At 52.5% G+C, this 17817-nt stretch overlaps 16 non-coding genes across 16 annotated transcripts; 7 read left to right on the top strand and 9 right to left on the bottom strand.

Annotated features, from left to right (window-relative positions):
* The first annotated feature begins 336 nt into the window (after positions 1-336).
* On the top strand, positions 337-407 carry TRNAD-GUC (transfer RNA aspartic acid (anticodon GUC)). Its single transcript has one exon. It is a non-coding gene; the product is annotated as a tRNA-Asp (tRNA).
* Positions 408-2580: 2173 nt separating this feature from the next.
* TRNAG-GCC (transfer RNA glycine (anticodon GCC)) lies at positions 2581-2651 on the top strand. Its single transcript has one exon. It is a non-coding gene; the product is annotated as a tRNA-Gly (tRNA).
* Positions 2652-2722: 71 nt separating this feature from the next.
* On the bottom strand, positions 2723-2794 carry TRNAW-CCA (transfer RNA tryptophan (anticodon CCA)). Its single transcript has one exon. It is a non-coding gene; the product is annotated as a tRNA-Trp (tRNA).
* Positions 2795-3047: 253 nt separating this feature from the next.
* On the bottom strand, positions 3048-3121 carry TRNAN-GUU (transfer RNA asparagine (anticodon GUU)). Its single transcript has one exon. It is a non-coding gene; the product is annotated as a tRNA-Asn (tRNA).
* A 1845-nt stretch (positions 3122-4966) lies between these two features.
* TRNAW-CCA (transfer RNA tryptophan (anticodon CCA)) lies at positions 4967-5038 on the bottom strand. Its single transcript has one exon. It is a non-coding gene; the product is annotated as a tRNA-Trp (tRNA).
* Positions 5039-7068: 2030 nt separating this feature from the next.
* TRNAD-GUC (transfer RNA aspartic acid (anticodon GUC)) lies at positions 7069-7139 on the top strand. The gene has a single exon. It is a non-coding gene; the product is annotated as a tRNA-Asp (tRNA).
* Positions 7140-7210: 71 nt separating this feature from the next.
* TRNAW-CCA (transfer RNA tryptophan (anticodon CCA)) lies at positions 7211-7282 on the bottom strand. The gene has a single exon. It is a non-coding gene; the product is annotated as a tRNA-Trp (tRNA).
* A 253-nt stretch (positions 7283-7535) lies between these two features.
* Positions 7536-7609, bottom strand: TRNAN-GUU (transfer RNA asparagine (anticodon GUU)). Its single transcript has one exon. It is a non-coding gene; the product is annotated as a tRNA-Asn (tRNA).
* A 1703-nt stretch (positions 7610-9312) lies between these two features.
* Positions 9313-9383, top strand: TRNAG-GCC (transfer RNA glycine (anticodon GCC)). The gene has a single exon. It is a non-coding gene; the product is annotated as a tRNA-Gly (tRNA).
* Positions 9384-11556: 2173 nt separating this feature from the next.
* On the top strand, positions 11557-11627 carry TRNAD-GUC (transfer RNA aspartic acid (anticodon GUC)). The gene has a single exon. It is a non-coding gene; the product is annotated as a tRNA-Asp (tRNA).
* A 71-nt stretch (positions 11628-11698) lies between these two features.
* Positions 11699-11770, bottom strand: TRNAW-CCA (transfer RNA tryptophan (anticodon CCA)). The gene has a single exon. It is a non-coding gene; the product is annotated as a tRNA-Trp (tRNA).
* A 253-nt stretch (positions 11771-12023) lies between these two features.
* TRNAN-GUU (transfer RNA asparagine (anticodon GUU)) lies at positions 12024-12097 on the bottom strand. Its single transcript has one exon. It is a non-coding gene; the product is annotated as a tRNA-Asn (tRNA).
* Positions 12098-13800: 1703 nt separating this feature from the next.
* TRNAG-GCC (transfer RNA glycine (anticodon GCC)) lies at positions 13801-13871 on the top strand. Its single transcript has one exon. It is a non-coding gene; the product is annotated as a tRNA-Gly (tRNA).
* Positions 13872-16044: 2173 nt separating this feature from the next.
* On the top strand, positions 16045-16115 carry TRNAG-GCC (transfer RNA glycine (anticodon GCC)). Its single transcript has one exon. It is a non-coding gene; the product is annotated as a tRNA-Gly (tRNA).
* A 71-nt stretch (positions 16116-16186) lies between these two features.
* TRNAW-CCA (transfer RNA tryptophan (anticodon CCA)) lies at positions 16187-16258 on the bottom strand. Its single transcript has one exon. It is a non-coding gene; the product is annotated as a tRNA-Trp (tRNA).
* A 253-nt stretch (positions 16259-16511) lies between these two features.
* On the bottom strand, positions 16512-16585 carry TRNAN-GUU (transfer RNA asparagine (anticodon GUU)). Its single transcript has one exon. It is a non-coding gene; the product is annotated as a tRNA-Asn (tRNA).
* Positions 16586-17817: the final 1232 nt, after the last annotated feature.

Here is a 17817-nt window from a genome sequence, read left to right as displayed (position 1 = left end):
AGAAGGAAAGTCCAGTGACAGTGGCATGTTGTGAAACACAAGATTGCTGGTGGTCTGGAGGGTGCTTTCTGTCAGCCACATATCCCGGGAGCAGCCAGAGAGCAGGCTGATGTCGTGCTCTGTCAAGCACAACACTGGCCCCAAACCACTGTCCTTAGCAAAAGCAGAAACATTCATAGTTTCAGTCTCCTGCATCTGATTCCTGCCATCAGCATGTGAACGTTTGGCAGTCCAAGGCTTGCCATGCAAACTTTGTTCATAGGTGTCCCATGCGAATGCATGGGCCTCATCACTACTGTCTACGGCAGGGCTCTCTGCTCAGCCTATGTAAGTGAAGCATTGGTGGTTCAGTGGTAGAATTCTTGCCTGTCACGCGGGAGGCCCGGGTTCGATTCCCGGCCAATGCAAAGCGCCCTTCTTTTGGCTTTGCTTTAGAAGTCAGAGATATAGACTTGGTGGGGAAAAAAATGTCAAAGAGTGTCCCCGACGTGATTTGAACACGCAACCTTCTGATCTGGAGTCAGACGCGCTACCGTTGCGCGACGAGGTCCCTGTACATGCAGTTCTCAGCCCCGGATCAAGAAATGCTTCTGTGCCTTTTATTGGCCCTCAGTACGCCTGTGGTTAAAGTAGAATGCTTGGTGGCCCATTTCCAGTCCTATTGGTGGAAATGACTAGAGGTGAAGAGATGAGAGAAGATAGAAATGTTGAGATAGAGCATGTCACGCAGGCAAAGCGAGAGCTCTAAGAGCAAAGCCAGACAGCTGTGTTTTAATTCAGGACTTGATGTAGGCAAAAGCATACGTCCCTGGGTGGGCTTGAACCACCAACCTTTCGGTTAACAGCTGAACGCGCTAACCGATTGCGCCACAGAGACCAACCACCGCATTGAGCGTGTTGGGACTCAATATATGTTTTTACCTTTGTGCTCCTGCCTGCAGCTCTAAGGTCCTGGCATAAGACAGGTAGGCTTAGACTCCATTGTGACATGTCTTACTTCTCTTAGAAGAAGGTTCTGAGTTGCCAGGCAGCTTATCTTCTGCCGGGCACACTTTCCTTTGCAGGCTTTCAGGTTGTGAATCCAGCACTGCTTAGGTGTCCATGTCAGACATGAGCAGCTCATTGAGCCCCACTGTGTGTTTTTTGTGGAGATACAACTCTCAGACTAGAGGGAGCAGGCGGGAAGTGGGTGAGACTCACACAGGGTGGGTGGGGCAGTTAAAGGATGTTATCTAATAGTGTAATCGAGGAGTTGGGTTTTTTGTGCACTACACTTTAACCAGCGATTCTTTCTAAAAGGAAATCCCAGGGCAGTACCCGCAATGAGTGGCATCCCCACACCCGAGGTTGCATTGTGGTAGCTGTTCCCTGAGCCCCTAGCCCCTGTCCCCATGTCGCCCTTTCTCCTCGTGTAACTCACCTCAGGTTCGGTGGCTCTGATACTTGCTGCTTCTGCGCGATCATCCCCATGATCTGGGCCTTTATACGAAATGTCATGTAAGATGACTTTATTCAGCACGGCGTTTGTCATTTGCTTGGTTGTCCTGTCACTGTTGGATGTTTTCTTGCGCAGACTACTGTCTAATGGTGGGAAGGCCACGAGACACGTGACTTTTCTCTTTCCTTGTTAGCATAGTTTCCTGCCACTGTCTTGTTGTGCTGCCTGCCTGTGAGACACGTGTCGTGCCCATCTCAGCTCCACTGTGGCATGTTAGATATGTCTTTGAGCAGAGTCCCGGTCCCAGAGCTGCTGCCTTCTCTGCACTCTGGCTTGTAAGACTGCAGGCAAAGGCCCTCCCTGGCCCCTCAGCCAGATAGATACATTTACCTGCAGGGCTCAGCTTTGGTGAAAGATATTGGCGAGAGAGAGGAAAGGGGACGGCCCGTGGTGCACCCCCTATTTTGCATAGAACCACAGCCTCCTGGGAGGGCAGAGACATGAGGGTTCTCAGGGAAAGTCCTCCCAGGAGTGTTGAAGGGCAGGACGTGAAACACAGCAATCCCGGAATGGCCTGGTCTAAGATGCCTGTGCAATAGGCCTGGCCCTAGGCTTCCGGGGCTCTTCCTCGGCAGAGGCCCCAGTGGTATGAGCCCGACCAGGGCTGTGCCCGACCAGGGCTGTAGGGCGCATTGGGAGCGCGTTAGGGACGCGAAAGAGGGCGCAGGGCGCAGAACTCTGCCCGTTTCTCCCCAGGATTTTGGGGAGGACAGGGAATCTGGCCAGGTCAGTGACTAGGCTTTCCCAGAAGGAAAGTCCAGTGACAGTGGCATGTTGTGAAACACAAGATTGCTGGTGGTCTGGAGGGTGCTTTCTGTCAGCCACTTCTCCCAGGAGCAGCCAGAGAGCAGGCTGATGTCGTGCTCTGTCAAGCACAACACTGGCCCCAAACCACTGTCCTTAGCAAAAGCAGAAACATTCATAGTTTCAGTCTCCTGCATCTGATTCCTGCCATCAGCATGTGAACGTTTGGCAGTCCAAGGCTTGCCATGCAAACTTTGTTCATAGGTGTCCCATGCGAATGCATGGGCCTCATCACTACTGTCTACGGCAGGGCTCTCTGCTCAGCCTATGTAAGTGAAGCATTGGTGGTTCAGTGGTAGAATTCTCGCCTGCCACGCGGGAGGCCCGGGTTCGATTCCCGGCCAATGCAAAGCGCCCTTCTTTTGGCTTTGCTTTAGAAGTCAGAGATATAGACTTAGTGGGGAAAAAAATGTCAAAGAGTGACCCCGACGTGATTTGAACACGCAACCTTCTGATCTGGAGTCAGACGCGCTACCGTTGCGCCACGAGGTCCCTGTGCATGCAGTTCTCAGCCCCGGATCAAGAAATGCTTCTGTGCCTTTTATTGGCCCTCAGTACGCCTGTGGTTAAAGTAGAAGGCTTGGTGGCCCATTTCCAGTCCTATTGGTGGAAATGACTAGAGGTGAAGAGATGAGAGAAGATAGAAATGTTGAGATAGAGCATGTCACGCAGGCAAAGCGAGAGCTCTAAGAGCAAAGCCAGACAGCTGTGTTTTAATTCAGGACTTGATGTAGGCAAAAGCATACGTCCCTGGGTGGGCTTGAACCACCAACCTTTCGGTTAACAGCCGAACGCGCTAACCGATTGCGCCACAGAGACCAACCACCGCAGTGAGCGTGTTGGGACTCAATATATGTTTTTACCTTTGTGCTCCTGCCTGCAGCTCTAAGGTCCTGGCATAAGACAGGTAGGCTTAGACTCCATTGTGACATGTCTTACTTCTCTTAGAAGAAGGTTCTGAGTTGCCAGGCAGCTTATCTTCTGCCGGGCACACTTTCCTTTGCAGGCTTTCAGGTTGTGAATCCAGCACTGCTTAGGTGTCCATGTCAGACATGAGCAGCTCATTGAGCCCCACTGTGTGTTTTTTGTGAAGATACAACTCTCAGACTAGAGGGAGCAGGCGGGAAGTGGGTGAGACTCACACAGGGTGGGTGGGGCAGTTAAAGGATGTTATCTAATAGTGTAATCGAGGAGTTGGGTTTTTTGTGCACTACACTTTAACCAGCGATTCTTTCTAAAAGGAAATCCCAGGGCAGTACCCGCAATGAGTGGCATCCCCACACCCGAGGTTGCATTGTGGTAGCTGTTCCCTGAGCCCCTAGCCCCTGTCCCCATGTCGCCCTTTCTCCTCGTGTAACTCACCTCAGGTTCGGTGGCTCTGATACTTGCTGCTTCTGCGCGATCATCCCCATGATCTGGGCCTTTATACGAAATGTCATGTAAGATGACTTTATTCAGCACGGCGTTTGTCATTTGCTTGGTTGTCCTGTCACTGTTGGATGTTTTCTTGCGCAGACTACTGTCTAATGGTGGGAAGGCCACGAGACACGTGACTTTTCTCTTTCCTTGTTAGCATAGTTTCCTGCCACTGTCTTGGTGTGCTGCCAGCCTGTGAGACACGTGTCTTGCCCATCTCAGCTCCACTGTGGCATGTTAGATATGTCTTTGAGCAGAGTCCCGGTCCCAGAGCTGCTGCCTTCTCTGCACTCTGGCTTGTAAGACTGCAGGCAAAGGCCCTCCCTGGCCCCTCAGCCAGATAGATACATTTACCTGCAGGGCTCAGCTTTGGTGAAAGATATTGGCGAGAGAGAGGAAAGGGGACGGCCCGTGGTGCACCCCCTATTTTGCATAGAACCACAGCCTCCTGGGAGGGGAGAGACATGAGGGTTCTCAGGGAAAGCCCTCCCAGGAGTGTTGAAGGGCAGGACGTGAAACACAGCAATCCCGGAATGGCCTGGTCTAAGATGCCTGTGCAATAGGCCTGGCCCTAGGCTTCCGGGGCTCTTCCTCGGCAGAGGCCCCAGTGGTATGAGCCCGACCAGGGCTGTGCCCGACCAGGGCTGTAGGGCGCGTTGGGAGCGCGTTAGGGACGCGAAAGAGGGCGCAGGGCGCAGAACTCTGCCCGTTTCTCCCCAGGATTTTGGGGAGGACAGGGAATCTGGCCAGGTCAGTGACTAGGCTTTCCCAGAAGGAAAGTCCAGTGACAGTGGCATGTTGTGAAACACAAGATTGCTGGTGGTCTGGAGGGTGCTTTCTGTCAGCCACTTCTCCCGGGAGCAGCCAGAGAGCAGGCTGATGTCGTGCTCTGTCAAGCACAACACTGGCCCCAAACCACTGTCCTTAGCAAAAGCAGAAACATTCATAGTTTCAGTCTCCTGCATCTGATTCCTGCCATCAGCATGTGAACGTTTGGCAGTCCAAGGCTTGCCATGCAAACTTTGTTCATAGGTGTCCCATGCGAATGCATGGGCCTCATCACTACTGTCTACGGCAGGGCTCTCTGCTCAGCCTATGTAAGTGAAGCGTTGGTGGTTCAGTGGTAGAATTCTCGCCTGCCACGCGGGAGGCCCGGGTTCGATTCCCGGCCAATGCAAAGCGCCCTTCTTTTGGCTTTGCTTTAGAAGTCAGAGATATAGACTTGGTGGGCAAAAAAATGTCAAAGAGTGACCCCGACGTGATTTGAACACGCAACCTTCTGATCTGGAGTCAGACGCGCTACCGTTGCGCCACGAGGTCCCTGTGCATGCAGTTCTCAGCCCCGGATCAAGAAATGCTTCTGTGCCTTTTATTGGCCCTCAGTACGCCTGTGGTTAAAGTAGAAGGCTTGGTGGCCCGTTTCCAGTCCTATTGGTGGAAATGACTAGAGGTGAAGAGATGAGAGAAAATAGAAATGTTGAGATAGAGCATGTCACGCAGGCAAAGCGAGAGCTCTAAGAGCAAAGCCAGACAGCTGTGTTTTAATTCAGGACTTGATGTAGGCAAAAGCATACGTCCCTGGGTGGGCTTGAACCACCAACCTTTCGGTTAACAGCCAAACGCGCTAACCGATTGCGCCACAGAGACCAACCACCGCAGTGAGCGTGTTGGGACTCAATATATGTTTTTACCTTTGTGCTCCTGCCTGCAGCTCTAAGGTCCTGGCATAAGACAGGTAGGCTTAGACTCCATTGTGACATGTCTTACTTCTCTTAGAAGAAGGTTCTGAGTTGCCAGGCAGCTTATCTTCTGCCGGGCACACTTTCCTTTGCAGGCTTTCAGGTTGTGAATCCAGCACTGCTTAGGTGTCCATGTCAGACATGAGCAGCTCATTGAGCCCCACTGTGTGTTTTTTGTGGAGATACAACTCTCAGACTAGAGGGAGCAGGCGGGAAGTGGGTGAGACTCACACAAGGTGGGTGGGGCAGTTAAAGGATGTTATCTAATAGTGTAATCGAGGAGTTGGTTTTTTTGTGCACTACACTTTAACCAGCGATTCTTTCTAAAAGGAAATCCCAGGGCAGTACCCGCAATGAGTGGCATCCCCACACCCGAGGTTGCATTGTGGTAGCTGTTCCCTGAGCCCCTAGCCCCTGTCCCCATGTCGCCCTTTCTCCTCGTGTAACTCACCTCAGGTTCGGTGGCTCTGATACTTGCTGCTTCTGCGCGATCATCCCCATGATCTGGGCCTTTGTACGAAATGTCATGTAAGATGACTTTATTCAGCACGGCGTTTGTCATTTGCTTGGTTGTCCTGTCACTGTTGGATGTTTTCTTGCGCAGACTACTGTCTAATGGTGGGAAGGCCACGAGACACGTGACTTTTCTCTTTCCTTGTTAGCATAGTTTCCTGCCACTGTCTTGGTGTGCTGCCAGCCTGTGAGACACGTGTCTTGCCCATCTCAGCTCCACTGTGGCATGTTAGATATGTCTTTGAGCAGAGTCCCGGTCCCAGAGCTGCTGCCTTCTCTGCACTCTGGCTTGTAAGACTGCAGGCAAAGGCCCTCCCTGGCCCCTCAGCCAGATAGATACATTTACCTGCAGGGCTCAGCTTTGGTGAAAGATATTGGCGAGAGAGAGGAAAGGGGACGGCCCGTGGTGCACCCCCTATTTTGCATAGAACCACAGCCTCCTGGGAGGGGAGAGACATGAGGGTTCTCAGGGAAAGCCCTCCCAGGAGTGTTGAAGGGCAGGACGTGAAACACAGCAATCCCGGAATGGCCTGGTCTAAGATGCCTGTGCAATAGGCCTGGCCCTAGGCTTCCGGGGCTCTTCCTCGGCAGAGGCCCCAGTGGTATGAGCCCGACCAGGGCTGTGCCCGACCAGGGCTGTAGGGCGCGTTGTGAGCGCGTTAGGGACGCGAAAGAGGGCGCAGGGCGCAGAACTCTGCCTGTTTCTCCCCAGGATTTTGGGGAGGACAGGGAATCTGGCCAGGTCAGTGACTAGGCTTTCCCAGAAGGAAAGTCCAGTGACAGTGGCATGTTGTGAAACACAAGATTGCTGGTGGTCTGGAGGGTGCTTTCTGTCAGCCACATATCCCGGGAGCAGCCAGAGAGCAGGCTGATGTCGTGCTCTGTCAAGCACAACACTGGCCCCAAACCACTGTCCTTAGCAAAAGCAGAAACATTCATAGTTTCAGTCTCCTGCATCTGATTCCTGCCATCAGCATGTGAACGTTTGGCAGTCCAAGGCTTGCCATGCAAACTTTGTTCATAGGTGTCCCATGCGAATGCATGGGCCTCATCACTACTGTCTACGGCAGGGCTCTCTGCTCAGCCTATGTAAGTGAAGCATTGGTGGTTCAGTGGTAGAATTCTTGCCTGTCACGCGGGAGGCCCGGGTTCGATTCCCGGCCAATGCAAAGCGCCCTTCTTTTGGCTTTGCTTTAGAAGTCAGAGATATAGACTTGGTGGGCAAAAAAATGTAAAAGAGTGACCCCGACGTGATTTGAACACGCAACCTTCTGATCTGGAGTCAGACGCGCTACCGTTGCGCCACGAGGTCCCTGTGCATGCAGTTCTCAGCCCCGGATCAAGAAATGCTTCTGTGCCTTTTATTGGCCCTCAGTACGCCTGTGGTTAAAGTAGAAGGCTTGGTGGCCCGTTTCCAGTCCTATTGGTGGAAATGACTAGAGGTGAAGAGATGAGAGAAGATAGAAATGTTGAGATAGAGCATGTCACGCAGGCAAAGCGAGAGCTCTAAGAGCAAAGCCAGACAGCTGTGTTTTAATTCAGGACTTGATGTAGGCAAAAGCATACGTCCCTGGGTGGGCTTGAACCACCAACCTTTCGGTTAACAGCCGAACGCGCTAACCGATTGCGCCACAGAGACCAACCACCACAGTGAGCGTGTTGGCACTCAATATATGTTTTTACCTTTGTGCTCCTGCCTGCAGCTCTAAGGTCCTGGCATAAGACAGGTAGGCTTAGACTCCATTGTGACATGTCTTACTTCTCTTAGAAGAAGGTTCTGAGTTGCCAGGCAGCTTATCTTCTGCCGGGCACACTTTCCTTTGCAGGCTTTCAGGTTGTGAATCCAGCACTGCTTAGGTGTCCATGTCAGACATGAGCAGCTCATTGAGCCCCACTGTGTGTTTTTTGTGGAGATACAACTCTCAGACTAGAGGGAGCAGGCGGGAAGTGGGTGAGACTCACACAGGGTGGGTGGGGCAGTTAAAGGATGTTATCTAATAGTGTAATCGAGGAGTTGGGTTTTTTGTGCACTACACTTTAACCAGCGATTCTTTCTAAAAGGAAATCCCAGGGCAGTACCCGCAATGAGTGGCATCCCCACACCCGAGGTTGCATTGTGGTAGCTGTTCCCTGAGCCCCTAGCCCCTGTCCCCATGTCGCCCTTTCTCCTCGTGTAACTCACCTCAGGTTCGGTGGCTCTGATACTTGCTGCTTCTGCGCGATCATCCCCATGATCTGGGCCTTTATACGAAATGTCATGTAAGATGACTTTATTCAGCACGGCGTTTGTCATTTGCTTGGTTGTCCTGTCACTGTTGGATGTTTTCTTGCGCAGACTACTGTCTAATGGTGGGAAGGCCACGAGACACGTGACTTTTCTCTTTCCTTGTTAGCATAGTTTCCTGCCACTGTCTTGTTGTGCTGCCTGCCTGTGAGACACGTGTCGTGCCCATCTCAGCTCCACTGTGGCATGTTAGATATGTCTTTGAGCAGAGTCCCGGTCCCAGAGCTGCTGCCTTCTCTGCACTCTGGCTTGTAAGACTGCAGGCAAAGGCCCTCCCTGGCCCCTCAGCCAGATAGATACATTTACCTGCAGGGCTCAGCTTTGGTGAAAGATATTGGCGAGAGAGAGGAAAGGGGACGGCCCGTGGTGCACCCCCTATTTTGCATAGAACCACAGCCTCCTGGGAGGGCAGAGACATGAGGGTTCTCAGGGAAAGTCCTCCCAGGAGTGTTGAAGGGCAGGACGTGAAACACAGCAATCCCGGAATGGCCTGGTCTAAGATGCCTGTGCAATAGGCCTGGCCCTAGGCTTCCGGGGCTCTTCCTCGGCAGAGGCCCCAGTGGTATGAGCCCGACCAGGGCTGTGCCCGACCAGGGCTGTAGGGCGCGTTGGGAGCGCGTTAGGGACGCGAAAGAGGGCGCAGGGCGCAGAACTCTGCCCGTTTCTCCCCAGGATTTTGGGGAGGACAGGGAATCTGGCCAGGTCAGTGACTAGGCTTTCCCAGAAGGAAAGTCCAGTGACAGTGGCATGTTGTGAAACACAAGATTGCTGGTGGTCTGGAGGGTGCTTTCTGTCAGCCACTTCTCCCGGGAGCAGCCAGAGAGCAGGCTGATGTCGTGCTCTGTCAAGCACAACACTGGCCCCAAACCACTGTCCTTAGCAAAAGCAGAAACATTCATAGTTTCAGTCTCCTGCATCTGATTCCTGCCATCAGCATGTGAACGTTTGGCAGTCCAAGGCTTGCCATGCAAACTTTGTTCATAGGTGTCCCATGCGAATGCATGGGCCTCATCACTACTGTCTATGGCAGGGCTCTCTGCTCAACCTATGTAAGTGAAGCATTGGTGGTTCAGTGGTAGAATTCTCGCCTGCCACGCGGGAGGCCCGGGTTCGATTCCCGGCCAATGCAAAGCGCCCTTCTTTTGGCTTTGCTTTAGAAGTCAGAGATATAGACTTAGTGGGGAAAAAAATGTCAAAGAGTGACCCCGACGTGATTTGAACACGCAACCTTCTGATCTGGAGTCAGACCCGCTACCGTTGCGCCACGAGGTCCCTGTGCATGCAGTTCTCAGCCCCGGATCAAGAAATGCTCCTGTGCCTTTTATTGGCCCTCAGTACGCCTGTGGTTAAAGTAGAAGGCTTGGTGGCCCATTTGCAGTCCTATTGGTGGAAATGACTAGAGGTGAAGAGATGAGAGAAGATAGAAATGTTGAGATAGAGCATGTCACGCAGGCAAAGCGAGAGCTCTAAGAGCAAAGCCAGACAGCTGTGTTTTAATTCAGGACTTGATGTAGGCAAAAGCATACGTCCCTGGGTGGGCTTGAACCACCAACCTTTCGGTTAAGAGCCGAACGCGCTAACCGATTGCGCCACAGAGACCAACCACCGCAGTGAGAGTGTTGGGACTCAATATATGTTTTTACCTTTGTGCTCCTGCCTGCAGCTCTAAGGTCCTGGCATAAGACAGGTAGGCTTAGACTCCATTGTGACATGTCTTACTTCTCTTAGAAGAAGGTTCTGAGTTGCCAGGCAGCTTATCTTCTGCCGGGCACACTTTCCTTTGCAGGCTTTCAGGTTGTGAATCCAGCACTGCTTAGGTGTCCATGTCAGACATGAGCAGCTCATTGAGCCCCACTGTGTGTTTTTTGTGGAGATACAACTCTCAGACTAGAGGGAGCAGGCGGGAAGTGGGTGAGACTCACACAGGGTGGGTGGGGCAGTTAAAGGATGTTATCTAATAGTGTAATCGAGGAGTTGGTTTTTTTGTGCACTACACTTTAACCAGCGATTCTTTCTAAAAGGAAATCCCAGGGCAGTACCCGCAATGAGTGGCATCCCCACACCCGAGGTTGCATTGTGGTAGCTGTTCCCTGAGCCCCTAGCCCCTGTCCCCATGTCGCCCTTTCTCCTCGTGTAACTCACCTCAGGTTCGGTGGCTCTGATACTTGCTGCTTCTGCGCGATCATCCCCATGATCTGGGCCTTTGTACGAAATGTCATGTAAGATGACTTTATTCAGCACGGCGTTTGTCATTTGCTTGGTTGTCCTGTCACTGTTGGATGTTTTCTTGCGCAGACTACTGTCTAATGGTGGGAAGGCCACGAGACACGTGACTTTTCTCTTTCCTTGTTAGCATAGTTTCCTGCCACTGTCTTGTTGTGCTGCCAGCCTGTGAGACACGTGTCTTGCCCATCTCAGCTCCACTGTGGCATGTTAGATATGTCTTTGAGCAGAGTCCCGGTCCCAGAGCTGCTGCCTTCTCTGCACTCTGGCTTGTAAGACTGCAGGCAAAGGCCCTCCCTGGCCCCTCAGCCAGATAGATACATTTACCTTCAGGGCTCAGCTTTGGTGAAAGATATTGGCGAGAGAGAGGAAAGGGGACGGCCCGTGGTGCACCCCCTATTTTGCATAGAACCACAGCCTCCTGGGAGGGGAGAGACATGAGGGTTCTCAGGGAAAGCCCTCCCAGGAGTGTTGAAGGGCAGGACGTGAAACACAGCAATCCCGGAATGGCCTGGTCTAAGATGCCTGTGCAATAGGCCTGGCCCTAGGCTTCCGGGGCTCTTCCTCGGCAGAGGCCCCAGTGGTATGAGCCCGACCAGGGCTGTGCCCGACCAGGGCTGTAGGGCGCATTGGGAGCGCGTTAGGGACGCGAAAGAGGGCGCAGGGCGCAGAACTCTGCCCGTTTCTCCCCAGGATTTTGGGGAGGACAGGGAATCTGGCCAGGTCAGTGACTAGGCTTTCCCAGAAGGAAAGTCCAGTGACAGTGGCATGTTGTGAAACACAAGATTGCTGGTGGTCTGGAGGGTGCTTTCTGTCAGCCACTTCTCCCGGGAGCAGCCAGAGAGCAGGCTGATGTTGTGCTCTGTCAAGCACAACACTGGCCACAAACCACTGTCCTTAGCAAAAGCAGAAACATTCATAGTTTCAGTCTCCTGCATCTGATTCCTGCCATCAGCATGTGAACGTTTGGCAGTCCAAGGCTTGCCATGCAAACTTTGTTCATAGGTGTCCCATGCGAATGCATGGGCCTCATCACTACTGTCTACGGCAGGGCTCTCTGCTCAGCCTATGTAAGTGAAGCATTGGTGGTTCAGTGGTAGAATTCTTGCCTGTCACGCGGGAGGCCCGGGTTCGATTCCCGGCCAATGCAAAGCGCCCTTCTTTTGGCTTTGCTTTAGAAGTCAGAGATATAGACTTGGTGGGCAAAAAAATGTAAAAGAGTGACCCCGACGTGATTTGAACACGCAACCTTCTGATCTGGAGTCAGACGCGCTACCGTTGCGCCACGAGGTCCCTGTGCATGCAGTTCTCAGCCCCGGATCAAGAAATGCTTCTGTGCCTTTTATTGGCCCTCAGTACGCCTGTGGTTAAAGTAGAAGGCTTGGTGTCCCGTTTCCAGTCCTATTGGTGGAAATGACTAGAGGTGAAGAGATGAGAGAAGATAGAAATGTTGAGATAGAGCATGTCACGCAGGCAAAGCGAGAGCTCTAAGAGCAAAGCCAGACAGCTGTGTTTTAATTCAGGACTTGATGTAGGCAAAAGCATACGTCCCTGGGTGGGCTTGAACCACCAACCTTTCGGTTAACAGCCGAACGCGCTAACCGATTGCGCCACAGAGACCAACCACCACAGTGAGCGTGTTGGCACTCAATATATGTTTTTACCTTTGTGCTCCTGCCTGCAGCTCTAAGGTCCTGGCATAAGACAGGTAGGCTTAGACTCCATTGTGACATGTCTTACTTCTCTTAGAAGAAGGTTCTGAGTTGCCAGGCAGCTTATCTTCTGCCGGGCACACTTTCCTTTGCAGGCTTTCAGGTTGTGAATCCAGCACTGCTTAGGTGTCCATGTCAGACATGAGCAGCTCATTGAGCCCCACTGTGTGTTTTTTGTGGAGATACAACTCTCAGACTAGAGGGAGCAGGCGGGAAGTGGGTGAGACTCACACAGGGTGGGTGGGGCAGTTAAAGGATGTTATCTAATAGTGTAATCGAGGAGTTGGGTTTTTTGTGCACTACACTTTAACCAGCGATTCTTTCTAAAAGGAAATCCCAGGGCAGTACCCGCAATGAGTGGCATCCCCACACCCGAGGTTGCATTGTGGTAGCTGTTCCCTGAGCCCCTAGCCCCTGTCCCCATGTCGCCCTTTCTCCTCGTGTAACTCACCTCAGGTTCGGTGGCTCTGATACTTGCTGCTTCTGCGCGATCATTCCCATGATCTGGGCCTTTATACGAAATGTCATGTAAGATGACTTTATTCAGCACGGCGTTTGTCATTTGCTTGGTTGTCCTGTCACTGTTGGATGTTTTCTTGCGCAGACTACTGTCTAATGGTGGGAAGGCCACGAGACACGTGACTTTTCTCTTTCCTTGTTAGCATAGTTTCCTGCCACTGTCTTGTTGTGCTGCCTGCCTGTGAGACACGTGTCTTGCCCATCTCAGCTCCACTGTGGCATGTTAGATATGTCTTTGAGCAGAGTCCCGGTCCCAGAGCTGCTGCCTTCTCTGCACTCTGGCTTGTAAGACTGCAGGCAAAGGCCCTCCCTGGCCCCTCAGCCAGATAGATACATTTACCTGCAGGGCTCAGCTTTGGTGAAAGATATTGGCGAGAGAGAGGAAAGGGGACGGCCCGTGGTGCACCCCCTATTTTGCATAGAACCACAGCCTCCTGGGAGGGGAGAGACATGAGGGTTCTCAGGGAAAGCCCTCCCAGGAGTGTTGAAGGGCAGGACGTGAAACACAGCAATCCCGGAATGGCCTGGTCTAAGATGCCTGTGCAATAGGCCTGGCCCTAGGCTTCCGGGGCTCTTCCTCGGCAGAGGCCCCAGTGGTATGAGCCCGACCAGGGCTGTGCCCGACCAGGGCTGTAGGGCGCATTGGGAGCGCGTTAGGGACGCGAAAGAGGGCGCAGGGCGCAGAACTCTGCCCGTTTCTCCCCAGGATTTTGGGGAGGACAGGGAATCTGGCCAGGTCAGTGACTAGGCTTTCCCAGAAGGAAAGTCCAGTGACAGTGGCATGTTGTGAAACACAAGATTGCTGGTGGTCTGGAGGGTGCTTTCTGTCAGCCACTTCTCCCGGGAGCAGCCAGAGAGCAGGCTGATGTTGTGCTCTGTCAAGCACAACACTGGCCCCAAACCACTGTCCTTAGCAAAAGCAGAAACATTCATAGTTTCAGTCTCCTGCATCTGATTCCTGCCATCAGCATGTGAACGTTTGGCAGTCCAAGGCTTGCCATGCAAACTTTGTTCATAGGTGTCCCATTCGAATGCATGGGCCTCATCACTACTGTCTACGGCAGGGCTCTCTGCTCAGCCTATGTAAGTGAAGCATTGGTGGTTCAGTGGTAGAATTCTCGCCTGCCACGCGGGAGGCCCGGGTTCGATTCCCGGCCAATGCAAAGCGCCCTTCTTTTGGCTTTGCTTTAGAAGTCAGAGATATAGACTTAGTGGGGAAAAAAATTTCAAAGAGTGTCCCCGACGTGATTTGAACACGCAACCTTCTGATCTGGAGTCAGACGCGCTACCGTTGCGCCACGAGGTCCCTGTACATGCAGTTCTCAGCCCCGGATCAAGAAATGCTTCTGTGCCTTTTATTGGCCCTCAGTACGCCTGTGGTTAAAGTAGAATGCTTGGTGGCCCATTTCCAGTCCTATTGGTGGAAATGACTAGAGGTGAAGAGATGAGAGAAGATAGAAATGTTGAGATAGAGCATGTCACGCAGGCAAAGCGAGAGCTCTAAGAGCAAAGCCAGACAGCTGTGTTTTAATTCAGGACTTGATGTAGGCAAAAGCATACGTCCCTGGGTGGGCTTGAACCACCAACCTTTCGGTTAACAGCTGAACGCGCTAACCGATTGCGCCACAGAGACCAACCACCGCATTGAGCGTGTTGGGACTCAATATATGTTTTTACCTTTGTGCTCCTGCCTGCAGCTCTAAGGTCCTGGCATAAGACAGGTAGGCTTAGACTCCATTGTGACATGTCTTACTTCTCTTAGAAGAAGGTTCTGAGTTGCCAGGCAGCTTATCTTCTGCCGGGCACACTTTCCTTTGCAGGCTTTCAGGTTGTGAATCCAGCACTGCTTAGGTGTCCATGTCAGACATGAGCAGCTCATTGAGCCCCACTGTGTGTTTTTTGTGGAGATACAACTCTCAGACTAGAGGGAGCAGGCGGGAAGTGGGTGAGACTCACACAGGGTGGGTGGGGCAGTTAAAGGATGTTATCTAATAGTGTAATCGAGGAGTTGGGTTTTTTGTGCACTACACTTTAACCAGCGATTCTTTCTAAAAGGAAATCCCAGGGCAGTACCCGCAATGAGTGGCATCCCCACACCCGAGGTTGCATTGTGGTAGCTGTTCCCTGAGCCCCTAGCCCCTGTCCCCATGTCGCCCTTTCTCCTCGTGTAACTCACCTCAGGTTCGGTGGCTCTGATACTTGCTGCTTCTGCGCGATCATCCCCATGATCTGGGCCTTTATACGAAATGTCATGTAAGATGACTTTATTCAGCACGGCGTTTGTCATTTGCTTGGTTGTCCTGTCACTGTTGGATGTTTTCTTGCGCAGACTACTGTCTAATGGTGGGAAGGCCACGAGACACGTGACTTTTCTCTTTCCTTGTTAGCATAGTTTCCTGCCACTGTCTTGTTGTGCTGCCTGCCTGTGAGACACGTGTCGTGCCCATCTCAGCTCCACTGTGGCATGTTAGATATGTCTTTGAGCAGAGTCCCGGTCCCAGAGCTGCTGCCTTCTCTGCACTCTGGCTTGTAAGACTGCAGGCAAAGGCCCTCCCTGGCCCCTCAGCCAGATAGATACATTTACCTGCAGGGCTCAGCTTTGGTGAAAGATATTGGCGAGAGAGAGGAAAGGGGACGGCCCGTGGTGCACCCCCTATTTTGCATAGAACCACAGCCTCCTGGGAGGGCAGAGACATGAGGGTTCTCAGGGAAAGTCCTCCCAGGAGTGTTGAAGGGCAGGACGTGAAACACAGCAATCCCGGAATGGCCTGGTCTAAGATGCCTGTGCAATAGGCCTGGCCCTAGGCTTCCGGGGCTCTTCCTCGGCAGAGGCCCCAGTGGTATGAGCCCGACCAGGGCTGTGCCCGACCAGGGCTGTAGGGCGCATTGGGAGCGCGTTAGGGACGCGAAAGAGGGCGCAGGGCGCAGAACTCTGCCCGTTTCTCCCCAGGATTTTGGGGAGGACAGGGAATCTGGCCAGGTCAGTGACTAGGCTTTCCCAGAAGGAAAGTCCAGTGACAGTGGCATGTTGTGAAACACAAGATTGCTGGTGGTCTGGAGGGTGCTTTCTGTCAGCCACTTCTCCCAGGAGCAGCCAGAGAGCAGGCTGATGTCGTGCTCTGTCAAGCACAACACTGGCCCCAAACCACTGTCCTTAGCAAAAGCAGAAACATTCATAGTTTCAGTCTCCTGCATCTGATTCCTGCCATCAGCATGTGAACGTTTGGCAGTCCAAGGCTTGCCATGCAAACTTTGTTCATAGGTGTCCCATGCGAATGCATGGGCCTCATCACTACTGTCTACGGCAGGGCTCTCTGCTCAGCCTATGTAAGTGAAGCATTGGTGGTTCAGTGGTAGAATTCTCGCCTGCCACGCGGGAGGCCCGGGTTCGATTCCCGGCCAATGCAAAGCGCCCTTCTTTTGGCTTTGCTTTAGAAGTCAGAGATATAGACTTAGTGGGGAAAAAAATGTCAAAGAGTGACCCCGACGTGATTTGAACACGCAACCTTCTGATCTGGAGTCAGACGCGCTACCGTTGCGCCACGAGGTCCCTGTGCATGCAGTTCTCAGCCCCGGATCAAGAAATGCTTCTGTGCCTTTTATTGGCCCTCAGTACGCCTGTGGTTAAAGTAGAAGGCTTGGTGGCCCATTTCCAGTCCTATTGGTGGAAATGACTAGAGGTGAAGAGATGAGAGAAGATAGAAATGTTGAGATAGAGCATGTCACGCAGGCAAAGCGAGAGCTCTAAGAGCAAAGCCAGACAGCTGTGTTTTAATTCAGGACTTGATGTAGGCAAAAGCATACGTCCCTGGGTGGGCTTGAACCACCAACCTTTCGGTTAACAGCCGAACGCGCTAACCGATTGCGCCACAGAGACCAACCACCGCAGTGAGCGTGTTGGGACTCAATATATGTTTTTACCTTTGTGCTCCTGCCTGCAGCTCTAAGGTCCTGGCATAAGACAGGTAGGCTTAGACTCCATTGTGACATGTCTTACTTCTCTTAGAAGAAGGTTCTGAGTTGCCAGGCAGCTTATCTTCTGCCGGGCACACTTTCCTTTGCAGGCTTTCAGGTTGTGAATCCAGCACTGCTTAGGTGTCCATGTCAGACATGAGCAGCTCATTGAGCCCCACTGTGTGTTTTTTGTGAAGATACAACTCTCAGACTAGAGGGAGCAGGCGGGAAGTGGGTGAGACTCACACAGGGTGGGTGGGGCAGTTAAAGGATGTTATCTAATAGTGTAATCGAGGAGTTGGGTTTTTTGTGCACTACACTTTAACCAGCGATTCTTTCTAAAAGGAAATCCCAGGGCAGTACCCGCAATGAGTGGCATCCCCACACCCGAGGTTGCATTGTGGTAGCTGTTCCCTGAGCCCCTAGCCCCTGTCCCCATGTCGCCCTTTCTCCTCGTGTAACTCACCTCAGGTTCGGTGGCTCTGATACTTGCTGCTTCTGCGCGATCATCCCCATGATCTGGGCCTTTATACGAAATGTCATGTAAGATGACTTTATTCAGCACGGCGTTTGTCATTTGCTTGGTTGTCCTGTCACTGTTGGATGTTTTCTTGCGCAGACTACTGTCTAATGGTGGGAAGGCCACGAGACACGTGACTTTTCTCTTTCCTTGTTAGCATAGTTTCCTGCCACTGTCTTGGTGTGCTGCCAGCCTGTGAGACACGTGTCTTGCCCATCTCAGCTCCACTGTGGCATGTTAGATATGTCTTTGAGCAGAGTCCCGGTCCCAGAGCTGCTGCCTTCTCTGCACTCTGGCTTGTAAGACTGCAGGCAAAGGCCCTCCCTGGCCCCTCAGCCAGATAGATACATTTACCTGCAGGGCTCAGCTTTGGTGAAAGATATTGGCGAGAGAGAGGAAAGGGGACGGCCCGTGGTGCACCCCCTATTTTGCATAGAACCACAGCCTCCTGGGAGGGGAGAGACATGAGGGTTCTCAGGGAAAGCCCTCCCAGGAGTGTTGAAGGGCAGGACGTGAAACACAGCAATCCCGGAATGGCCTGGTCTAAGATGCCTGTGCAATAGGCCTGGCCCTAGGCTTCCGGGGCTCTTCCTCGGCAGAGGCCCCAGTGGTATGAGCCCGACCAGGGCTGTGCC

The sequence above is a fragment of the Pleurodeles waltl genome, chromosome 4_1, assembly GCF_031143425.1.
Source record: "Pleurodeles waltl isolate 20211129_DDA chromosome 4_1, aPleWal1.hap1.20221129, whole genome shotgun sequence".
Taxonomy (NCBI): Eukaryota; Metazoa; Chordata; class Amphibia; order Caudata; family Salamandridae; genus Pleurodeles; species Pleurodeles waltl.
This window is presented reverse-complemented; position numbering and strand designations above follow the sequence as displayed.